At 40.3% G+C, this 12,137-nt stretch overlaps 1 non-coding gene across 1 annotated transcript; it reads right to left on the minus strand.

Moving 5' to 3' along the window:
- Positions 1–8,229: 8,229 nt before the first annotated feature.
- On the minus strand, positions 8,230–8,359 carry LOC118883907. Its single transcript, XR_005017136.1, has one exon. It is a non-coding gene; the product is annotated as a small nucleolar RNA SNORA33 (small nucleolar RNA).
- Positions 8,360–12,137: the final 3,778 nt, after the last annotated feature.

A 12,137-nucleotide genomic window follows, 5' to 3' on the forward strand; every position in this document is an offset into this window, starting at 1 on the left:
CTGGTTATTTGATAATAGAAACATTCCTCTGTAAACGATAATAGTCTCTCGTCCTAAGTTACCATTTCCCCAGGTATTTACCATTTTTACAAAGCTATTTGTAAAGTTCTTTCATCAGAGATTATTTTGCCCCTAGTGAAGTGATCATCTGTACTAAAGATTCCATCACAGTCATGAGCCATGTCTCTGACATTTGATACAAATATGGTTGGTTGACATACCATTAAGTTCAAACATAACTTGCAAATATAAGTTAAATTAACTTACCGTATGGCATTTGTCTCCCCTTTCAAAGGTGTATGTTGAATTCTGCTTTCTTAAAAAATTAAAACAAATTTTATGATATTTAGAAGTTTTTTTCCACCACAAAATATTTTGTGGGGCTGCTGAAAAACTTTAAAGCAAAGGTAAAATAACATGTGACTTTAAAAACAAGGAGCTTTGGGCTTCCCTGGTGGCGCAGTGGTTGAGAATCTGCCTGCCAATGCAGGGGACACGGGTTCGAGCCCTGGTCTGGGAAGATCCCACATGCCGCGGAGCAACTGGGCCCGTGAGCCACAATTACTGAGCCTGCGCGTCTGGAGCCTGTGCTCCGCAACAAGAGAGGCCGCGATAATGAGAGGCCCGTGCACCGCGATGAAGAGTGGCCCCCACTTGCCACAACTAGAGAAAGCCCTCGCACAGAAATGAAGACCCAACACAGCCAAAAATAAATAAATAAAAATTAAAAAAAAAAAAACAAAAACAGAAAACAAGGAGCTTCAATTGTCAATTGGGTCATTTTCAAGGTTCTATTTTCTACCTTCTTGCATTGGCCATGATGGATAATAATTAGAAGGAAAGAAATTGAAATATATCTTACCTCCCTTGGTACAGGATTTCTATAACAAGAAATATTAAAAAGGAATTAATAATACATAAAAGTTTACTAAAAAAAAAAAAAAGTTTACTAGTGTAGGTCTGAAACAGCCATGTTGGTAAAAGGAGGCAGCTCTTTGTACATCAGTGTTCAAAACAATTATTATAGCAACACTATAGTATTTTGTGGCCACTTCTTATTCCGTTTAATTTTTAATAATATCTGAAATACTTAAGAGCATCTGGGTTCCATTAAGAATTTAAAATCACTGAAGTCTCTGAATACATCCACATTCCACAGGACATGTGCCACATGGACATTTGTGTTGCCCTGGGTTCCATCTTTTATTGGCTGGTGTTTCTCTACCACACAGGATAGTAACTCTTTCAGTATGTTAAAAACTGTATTTGCTTTTAACTGTGGAATTCTAGTTGAGATTCCTTCCCAAGTTGTGAATACACACACCCTTAGAAAGGATGCCAAATGTTCTGTTCCAAGTTACACGTGGCCAAAAGTGTTCCAGATGTTCAGAATCAACCATATTAGCTGTGTTTACACAGCCAGGAAAATGCATAACTCCTGAACCCTATTCATGTGGAAAATTACAGTAGTTTCTTTCATTCATTTAGTTCCGTGTGTGTGGATAAGAGGGCAATTGTATTAATTTGACCTTTGGACCTCACCCTTGTCCTTCAGCTCTTGTTATAGCCCTTACCATATTTTACATGTGATCAGCAGTGGTCTTTGCTTTTCTCCCCTGTGGTTTCTTCTGTATTAATCATTACTTCATCTTACAGAAACTTCCTGAGGGCTGGGGCTATGCTTTAAAAGGTCTTTGACGCCTGGCACAATTCCCAAGAAACAAAAAAGTTTTCTAGAATTCTGGAATTACCATATTTTCCTGGTTCTATGAGCCACATTTTTAACAACTCAGAACTTAAGATTTCTGTAATAATCAATGTCAGTAGAATATTTCAGCTGCCGGGAGAAGAGAAGTTGAGACAGTTTTCTTTGCCAGCTCAGTGTTCCCTTCAGCTCCACGGCAACCCTGAGAACAGTCACCTAGTTGCATTATTAGCAACTCCAACTGTTACATTTTTAACTTAAATTTGGATTCCTTGTTGTCACTGAAAATGCCTTCAAAAAGATTACCAATGAAGAAACTCAAAACCACTAGGGACGAAGCAGATGGCTCGTGCAATTAAAGGCAACAAAGCAAGGCCAGAAAGAATGTAAAGGCCAGAATTCCCTTCCATCACCCTGGGCAGTTTTTAGGGGGTCTCATTTCCTCCAATTAGCCTCTTCTCCAGAGACTGACCCTAAGAAGGCCCACCCTCTGCAAGGGGGCATATGTGACCGTAAACCTAATATCTGTAAAAGAGGCGGATCAAATGAGCAGGGGACACTTTGAGGTGGCAGATCAAGGCTGGACTTGGGAAATTGGGCGACAGAGGTGCACCGCTGTTATCTGAAGCCAAAGGTCTGGATAAGGATACTGAGGAAGAGCAAGAGGAACATCAGAATTTTACGCCCGTGGGAAGGCGCAGAGATGGGGCCCTCCAACCAGGATCCTGGGAGGCGGAGCCGCACTCTGTGCTTGGCCACTAGCACAGCAGCAGGAAGTATTCCACGTGCGCAGTACAAGTAAATCTCCTATTTGAAGAACAGGGTTGTTACTGTAACTCTTGAGAAGTAACAAGATGACATGGCTTTTTTCATTCTTAAATCCTAAGAGCCGACGCAGGATGTGTGACCCGCTCTACACAGTGGGAGGCGCAAGTACCGTCCTATCTCTTGTTTCTAAATCAAGTTAGAACTGGCTCCGAGTGGTCTTCCAGCTAACTCTTCCTGGTTCCCCCAATCGAGCTGCAACAGACCTTACGGCGTTACTTTTCCATCTGCACAGCCTCTCCATTTCCCCTGGGACCTCCCTTCCCAAGCCCCATCTGAGTAACTTACTCCTCTGTCAGCCTCAGAGCTGTTTTCTGGGGCCTCTCCATCACCAACATCCTGGTCCTTACACCCCTGGTCTCCTGCATCCCGGACTCCTGCACCCCCCACCCCTTCCTTCACACACCTTCCTGGCTTTGGAAGAGCTACATCCTCTAGTAGCTTCCTGAGAAAAGGAGCGTGAAAGGTAAAGTGTTTAAGGCTTTGCATTTTTCAAGATTTTATTCTCGATGACAAAAGAAAAGAAAATCATGGAAAGTGGCAGTTTGGAAAGCCAACCTTGACTGAAGAATTAGCGTTAAGATGTGAAAGAGGAGTCTTTTTTTGGTTATACTTTGCTCTGATGCTACTCCTACTGTTTCTTTTGAACAGCCAGTTCTTTATGAAGTCATACGTGCATTCATTTAAAGCTTTGCATTCTCCAAAAGCATACACTAAAAATAACAGGGCATATGGGATAAACAGGGTTGGGGCAGACCGCACCGCCCAACTTTATAACAGGAGCACCAACAAAAACAACAAACAATTATTAAAAAAAAAAAAAAAGCTCAGTCAATCTCCACTAGAGCCTGCCCTATGCAGCCTTTGAACTTGGGGGCTTGCATTTTCCTCTTTGAGATATAGAGACATTTGTTTCTAAGAGACCAGATTTCTCAAAATTAGAAATCTGATTTAGGAGTCTTCATCTTTTTTTTTTTTTTTTTTTTAACACCAAGAAAAATACTTCTGCAACTTCCTTCTTTGTCTTCACGGCTTTACCAGATAGCTTAATGTTGGGAAATGCATAGCAGTTCCTGAAACCACTAAGCCAGCCCCTGCTTTCACTAAAGGAAGGTACCTCTGTAGGATTTCTTTCTTAAGGTGTTTGCATATTGCTATGGCTTGCTTTTTAATTGTGAAGAAAGTTTGCTCCTGGTCTTTTGGAAATCCCATATCAGCATCATTACACTGATATCACCCCGCATTTATCAATTGTGTATGAGTTAATTCCCATTCCCAAAACACATGTGATAGCAGAACAAACCGTACATTTTGTCCTTTGAAAGACTTTAGGGCAAACACCACCCCTAGAATCTTAACACTGTTTTGGTTTGTTTTTTGCATCCTGTTTCCTCAATCCTCTCTCCATGTTTCTTTTCTTTTTTGCTCTACAAGCCAAAAAAAAAAAAAAGAAAAAAGGCTTGATTTAAGTAGTATTGTGTTCAGCTGTAAACAGAAACCTAAAATAAAGTAGCTTAAATAAGATAGACATTAACTTTTTCTCACATATAAGAAATTCAGAACTAAGATCATCTCATAATACAAAATTCCTGCTGTGCTCCAGCCATCACATCCACATCCCAGACAGAAAGAAGAGGAAGAGCAGATGGGCCTAAAAGCCCCCCTCCTTTTATGAAGTGTTGGGGAATGGGAAATTTCCCCCTCTGCCCCTCTTGAGTTCTTGTGGCTGGACTCAGTAAAACTGGCACAAGACAGATTAACAGGAGAAAAAGAAAAATTTTCATCGTGCGCACAGAGGCCTCATAGAAATGGGACCTAAGAAGTGGCCAAAGCAGGCAGCTTTTATACTTTTTAGACAAATAAACAATACATTTGTGAGGAAATGACAGGACAAATAAGCTTAGATTTGGGGTGCCCAATTAGTGAAGAATGTAAACTCAGTTTGGGCTTGGGGTCGTCAATTACAGAAGTAACGAGGTTTATTTACAGAGGCTTCTCCGCCCTGAGATCCAGATCTTTGGTGGCAAGGGCATCCTTCCACCTCCATATGCAGGGAGAGCACCTTTCACATGAGAGTATATTTCCTGCTTTTGGGGAGACAGAAGGGAGGGTCAGAGTATTCCTCCTGTGTTGGCCATTTCTTAAGTAACTTTAATTCAAAATAATCAATATGCCATGTGAGGCACACTTACCCAACAGAAGTCTTCTGAGAAGCTTCAGAGACCACTTAAATTATATCTCCCTGGCCACACCCAGTTGCAGAAGGGTCTAAGAAATAGCGTCTTGTAGCCAAGCACATTTCCTGGGGTTTTGATATTAAGGAAGAATGGATCTTGACAGGCAATTGGCATTCTTTGCCACAGTATTATTTCAAAATATTTAATGTGTATTGAGCATTTTTAATATGCCAGAAACTGTCAAAGGTAAGTAAAACTTGATTTCTGTCAGTAGACATAATGAATATGATGTGCAAAGTTAGTCATAAAAATTCATGGTAAGTCACACAACGAGGATTCAAGCCCAGTCACGGGTGCACCGCCAAAAACCACATTTGTTTAACATTTCTCTTTGTATAGAGAGATTGCCACTTGATTTCCAGTCACAGCCAGGGGCAGAAAAATCATCTTGAAGCAGATTTTTCTTACACAGGAGGAGGAAGAACCAGTTCAAGAAGTCAGAGACTTCTTGGAGGAGAGGAAGCTATACTCTAATCCTCTAAGATTTGAAGTTATGGAGTCTTCTAGAATCAAAATGATAACTTAGATAAAATTTCAGGGCTAGGTATAGAAAATGGGGCCCCCCAAATAGAGTTACTGTGAAGTTAGAGGAGGGACCAGCTCTGATACTGAGTCAGAGAGAGAAGTGGAGAAGGGATGGAGCATCTGGGCCCTGTGAGGTCGGGTCCTGGGATGGGCCCAGTCTCCAGAAGGCACCTTATGCTTGGGAAGCCCCCACCCATCTGAAAGAGCCTGTTGTTTCTAGATGTAGGAGCTGGGGTGCAGAACTGTAAGGACGTAATCCTAGAGATTTCCTTCCCCTGTAGACGCACGGCCAAGAGTCCCTGGGGGACCAGCCAGAGCAGAGGAAGGAGCCAGGAGGACCAGGCCTTCCTCCCAGCTCGCAGGCATGGTTCCCTCAGGGCAGAGGGCCCTTCTTTGCTTGCTTCGTTTCCCCCACCTTTCTGGACAATATTTCATCTTTCACCAGCCCCGGTTCCATGCCTGGGCCATTCTGCATTTCCAGCAGCCAATAAGACGCAAAACCACTGTTCCACAGAAGCGCACGCAAACCTCCACGCTGCCCCATCTGTGCGGTGACCGGCACCTGTCCGTTCTCTTGAGTCTAGGGCAGGGAAGGAGGAAGCAGGTCTACCTGAAGAGCTTTGGCCGGTTTGGCTGGGACCACCTTTCACTGAAGATGGCATGGAGAATAGGTAACCCACACCCAAAGATCACTACTGCTGGAGAAAGATGCCACCTGCCTTAGTTTCCTGTTGCTGCTGTAGCAAAGTATGACAAACTTAGTGACTTAAGACAGCACAGATTTATTATCTTGCTGTGCTGGAGGTCAGAAGTCAGAAATGGGTTTTATGGGCTGAACTCAAGGTGTTGGCAGAGTTGTATCCCTTCTGGAGGCTCTGGGGGAGAAGTCATTTCCTTCCCCTTCGGGAGGATGCCCGCATTCCTTGGCTCAGGGGCCCTTCCTCCATCTTCACCGTGCATCCCTCCAAACTCTGCTTCTGTGACCACACCTACCTTTCCCCTCCCTCTTATAAGGACCCTGGGATTACGCAATAGTCTTTCCACCTCATGATCATTCACTTAACAGCACCTGCAAAATCCCTTTCCAATGTTAGCAGTGCTCTCTTGCTTCTTGTATTTACTTATTTGGGCTTGGAGGTGCTGTGAAATGTGCTTGCCTCCAAATCAGCTGTTCTGCCTATGTTTTGGGCTAACATTTCCTTCAGGCATTTTTTTTCTGGTGGGGCAAAAAGCAGCTCGGCATCTGTGCACGTTGCCTGTGCACATTGGCTACTACGCCACCCTAGCACGTGTGGCCTCTATGAAAACAGAGATTGTTTAGCTTCCTGCCTTGGACACTGCTCCCCACGGCCACCTGTGACTCAACCGGCAGGCTGTCTGCTGCTGCTGGGAATTCACCGAGGCAGGTCCTAGTGGAACGGAACCCTCCCCTCTGGGACACTCAGAAGCACCTAGGCAACGTGCACAGGTGCCGAGCCGCTTTTTGCCCCACCAGAAAAAAGGCCTGAAGGAAATGTTAGCCCAAAACATAGGCAGAACAGCTGATTTGGAGGCAAGCACATTTCACAGCAACTCCAAGTCCAAATAAGTAAATACAAGAAGAGAGCACTGCTAACACTGAAACATTAATTCCTAATAGCTAATATATAAATACACAGATATATATTTTAGCTGTTAAAAGTAAGCGAACATCTGAAAGAGCAGGTTGCTTGTAGGTGTAAGGATTGGAGTACAGAACTACTAGGACATAATCCTGGAGGTGTGCTTCTGTGCATATATTCTCCTTATATATAATTTCAACTATATATACATTATTTCAAATAGACATAATTTCAAATACATATATGTGCATATATACATATATATCTTCTATGCCACAAGAGAATGAAAATTAAATATAGAGGGGGGGGAAAAAACCCTCAAGCCAACAAAAGTAGGAAGGGGATAAGAAATAAAGTGATAACTGGAAAATAAAAAGTAGGATGGACAAATAAAAAGTAGAATGGACAGATATGAGAAACCAAAATAAACATGAAAAGGATAGTTTCATTCTATTAAAAGACAGAAGCTCTCATTCATACTGTGATAAAAAACAAATTTCAGCTCTTTGGTCTTTAAAAACCACACATTAAAAAATTTTAAATTGTAAGAATGGAAAAGACATTCAAGGCAAACACTGATAGAAAGAAGATAGGTTAACAACATAAATATAAAACTAATTAGACTATACGGCAAAAAGCTTTTATTAAAGAGATAGTCATTCCTTAATCATGAACCTATTCATTTGTCCCTGGGTATCCACTGGGGACAGGTTCAAGGACCCCTCATGGATACCAAAATCCACAGATGTTCAAGTCTCATATAAAATGGCACAGTATTTGCATATAATCTACATACATCCTCCCATATACTTTAAATCATCTCCAGATTACTTGTAATACCTGATACAATATAAATGCTATGTAAATAGTTACAAATACAATGTAAATGCTACGGCAGTGTGCAAATTCAAGTTTTGCTTTTGGAACTTTCTGGAATTTTTATTTCAAATATTTTCGATCCAGGCTAGTTGATTCCACAGTTGCAAAACCCATGGATACTGAGGGCTAGTTGTATATACCTATCAACACAGCTTCAAATATACAGTGACCAAAAATTGACAGAAGGAGGAGGAGAAATTGACAAATCCTCAACCATAGTAGGAAAGTTTATTATAACTCAGAAATCAAAATATCAAAGTAAGGATATAAAAAAATTTAGTATAATTAATAATTCTTATTAAAAGAGATATAGAACCTACTCTTTTTTTTTTTCTAGAAAGAAACATATGTGATTTTACTAAAATTGAGAAACTCCACTGAGTTGTTAGCACTAGTTATAATATAGCTTTTAAAAAAATCAGCACATCTCATGAAAATGCTTCCCACCATTAAAATGTCTTATAGCCATTTTCAGGGACTTTAAAGACTTCAATGTCTATAAGGCTTGTAACATGGCTTTCCAATTGCCAGCATTTTCTAAATTTCTGCAGAAACACATTCAGGTAAGCAGATTCATTGGCTGGCTAGAACCTACTCTTAACATGTAAAAATATATAGTACTTTATTGTGAAATCCACATGGAGTACTCACCAAACTGATATATTAGGCCACACTGAAAAATTTTAAACAGAGCCCTAAAAGCAGAATTCATAGAAGATCACATTTTCTGACCACAATGCAGAAAATGTGGAAATTCACAACAACAATAATAATAATAAATCAAAATAAACACACTGTTTCCTTTTGAAGATTTACAATCATGCTTTTAAACAGTTAACCCTTGAACAATGCGGTGCTTAGCGGTGCTGACCCCCAACTCAGTCAAAAATCTACGTGTAACTTTTGACACCCCCAAAACGTAACTACTAATAGCCTCCTATTGACCAGGAGCCTTACCGATAACATAAACAGTAGATTAATACATATTTTGTATATGTATTATATACTGTATTCTTACAATAAAGCTAGAGACAAGAAAGTGTTAAGAAAATCATAAGAGAAAACACATTTACAGTGCTGTACTGTATTTATGGATACAGTAAGTTTACGTCCTCTGTTTACAAAATGAATCATCTGTCAGTACCTATATCAATAGTCTTGGATGATACATATAACATGCAGTGTTTTGTATTATGACAAAAAAACTCATATTTACAAGTATAACGATTCATGCACTGATAACGAAGAAGCAGCAATATGACTGCTCTATTGTAGCCTCATGTAATCAGTACGATTGCTTCACAGTAGCTCAGCCTGTACACTAATGAATGAATCTTTGTAAAAATTTCATGGCACACAGAATTACAGTCATATTCATAATACAGTATTGGAAACACTGTTACACTTTAAAAAAGAACACTTACTTGTGATGGTAGGCTGACATGCAGTTCTTCCAATTATGACAGAGAGGCATACTGTACTGTCATTCTTTGAAAGCAAAGTTATAAAACAGTACGAAAATATTAAATATCACTTACCTTATGCCTATGTAAGGATAAGGCTATCCACTTCAATACAAGTCTTGCACACTTTGTTCTCCATGTATATTTTTGTATATTTATTGAAAAGAATCTGCGTATAGGTGAACCCACATGGTTCAAACCCTTGTTGTTCAAGGGTCAACTGTAACTCTTGGGTAAAGAAAAAATAGAAACAAGGGTTTTAAATTAACTTACTTAGTGTATTATTTTTCTATATCAATTGAACATAAAAGCAAAACACATACCAAACACTGATAGTTACTAACCATTTTTAACAAAGTTGATGGACTTGATTTTTATCATTCATTATTCAGATTAGAATCAAACTTTACTTGCTTAGTCTTACACATTTTTGTTTACATAAACCAGGGAAACAATTTGATAGCAATCTACCGAATAAACCGGAATAAGAATTCACAACTTATTAGGTGCCAAAAAGATATAGGTAAAAAGGGAAACTTCGCTTTGTCCAAATGAACTATCTAGGAACTAAGCCACAAAGTGCAAAATTAATGGTCAAGTAATACCGAACATGCAAGATGAAAGAATGTATGGTAAACATAACTTGAGATCTGGCAACCTTTTAAGTTGATCCTTTATTTTCCTTTTCCAGTATGTTTTCCTGATCCTCTTGTTCTTGATAATAGCAACTACTCTTCAAGGCTGGACTTCCATGTATCATATCTAGAAGAGACTCTTCCCTCTCCGAGAGGGGGCATGACTTTTAACTATCTGATAAACCCTTATATTTAGGAAAGACTGAGCGTGTACCAGCCTCCCCTTATTCGGTGACCTCTATGTGGAGAAGTAGCCAAGGACTCTACTTATGTATTAAAAATGCCCAGTAATACGTTTAGGAGGTACCTGTGGGAAGAGGCTGAGCTGTATGGGAGCAAACCCACCTACAAAGAAGTGATCAAACTTTTCTTCGAAGTAACTGATAAGAGGAATCAATGAGCTGAAACAAATAATGTTGGTAATTGGTGTCTACACATTCAACTTTAAAGCAATATCTAGGATGACTGGCAATGTGAACAGAGTGAGAAGGTATACCAGAATATATCCAACAATATTTGAGTATAAACTTTTTTTTTTAATTGGAGTATAGTTGCTTTACAATGTCGTGTTACTTTCTGCTGTACAGCAAAGTGAATCGGCCACACGTACACAGTATAACCCCTCTTCCTTGGCTCTCCTTCCCACCCAGGTCACCACAGTGCACTGAGTAGAGTTCCCTGTGCCACACAGTAGGTTCTCATCGGTCATCTATTTCATACATAGTAGTGTATATACGTCAATCCCAATCTCCCACTCCATCCCACCCCCTCTTCCCCCTTGGCATCCATACGTTTGTTCTCTACATCTGTGTCTCCACTTCTGCTCTGCAAACAAGTTCACTTATACCATTTTTCTAGATTCCACATATATGCATTAATGAGTATAAATAAATTTCTACCAGCAAGGCAAACTATTCGCTGAGTAAAGAAATTCTTTTTCAACTTTGTATTTGTGGTATATAACAGGGATGCCATGTGGAGATGTTTCATTGCAGCCAATCCTTAAAAATTCTTTGGACTAGAGAAACAGGCAAATCCGGAATAAGAATGCATAGAAAGGAATAAACCCTGACCTGGCTGTAGGAATGGATGGGCTGGGACTGAGGTCGGATGGAGGGTGGGGTGTGGGTGAGGAGAGGTGTGGTGGGCAGGGACTGCGGGAATCTCTGGGCAGGGGTGCAGCTGTGCATAGCTCACGGTGCAATGTGTCCGAGTTTCCAGTATTTAGCTATCCTTGTGGGTTAAGTTATCCAGCATAACACCTGTGCCCAATCAATAGCTATAGTGGACCAGGTACAGACAACCTGTGGAATGATGAAACGTGTTCAGATAAACTGGAAAGTAGTGTTTCATAATGAGTCACGGTATGTTAAATATGTATGTCACACAGGAAGCAGAGTTGATAACAGCCAGATAATTAATAAGAGATGAAAGCTATGCCTCAGTTCTAGGGTATGATGTCAGAGTCCCATGGTATGTGAAGATCTGAAATCTGCCCAGGAAGTTTCCACATCCTCAGAAGTATCAGTTCTCTGTTTTTCTTCTAACCAGAGGTCTTCGATTTTTAACTTATGCTGGTGATTGATGGTTTCCCTTTCTACATGGTTAATCCTACAGGAGATTTTACTGGCTCGGTTTGGGAACCCTGGCATTTCTGTCACCACATCTTCTGAAAAATATCTGCCTCGCTCTAAGCTTCAGGGACAGTGGGGACCATACTGTACCACTCCTGCTTGGGAAAATGCTGGGCAGTTCTTACATTGATCCAAAGAATGACGAGTGATGATTTAATGAAAGCGATTAATGTCATTATCAGTTATCAATATTGCTTTGAGGGCCACAGCCTGAGAGGCTATGGGAAATATCTCCTGATCGCCTGAAGGAAAATCAAACACCTCAAAAGGAGAATTTGATGTTTGGATCAAAACTATTAGAGCCAGAAATAACATCACTGGGCTCACCAGCTTAAAATTTATATCATCTTTATCACTTTAAACCAAAATAAAATAATGTTATCTACTGCTGTATAAAAAGTCAATATGATATAGAGAGGCCATAAAGTTATTCATTAAACAAACCTAAAAACACGGTGGACACATTGCCTAATTAGTAACCAGTTTAGAACTCATAGATGGTGATCCCTAAGCAGCAGGGTAAAGCCACCCATGCATGACAGCCCTGCCTTTGCATGTCATTATTTCACTGTTGCAGCTGAACTAGATAACAGCTATTTTCTTGCACTTCGTCTTGGCTAATGACCAAATGCA

The sequence above is a fragment of the Balaenoptera musculus genome, chromosome 17 (genome assembly GCF_009873245.2).
Source record: "Balaenoptera musculus isolate JJ_BM4_2016_0621 chromosome 17, mBalMus1.pri.v3, whole genome shotgun sequence".
Lineage (NCBI taxonomy): Eukaryota > Metazoa > Chordata > Mammalia > Artiodactyla > Balaenopteridae > Balaenoptera > Balaenoptera musculus.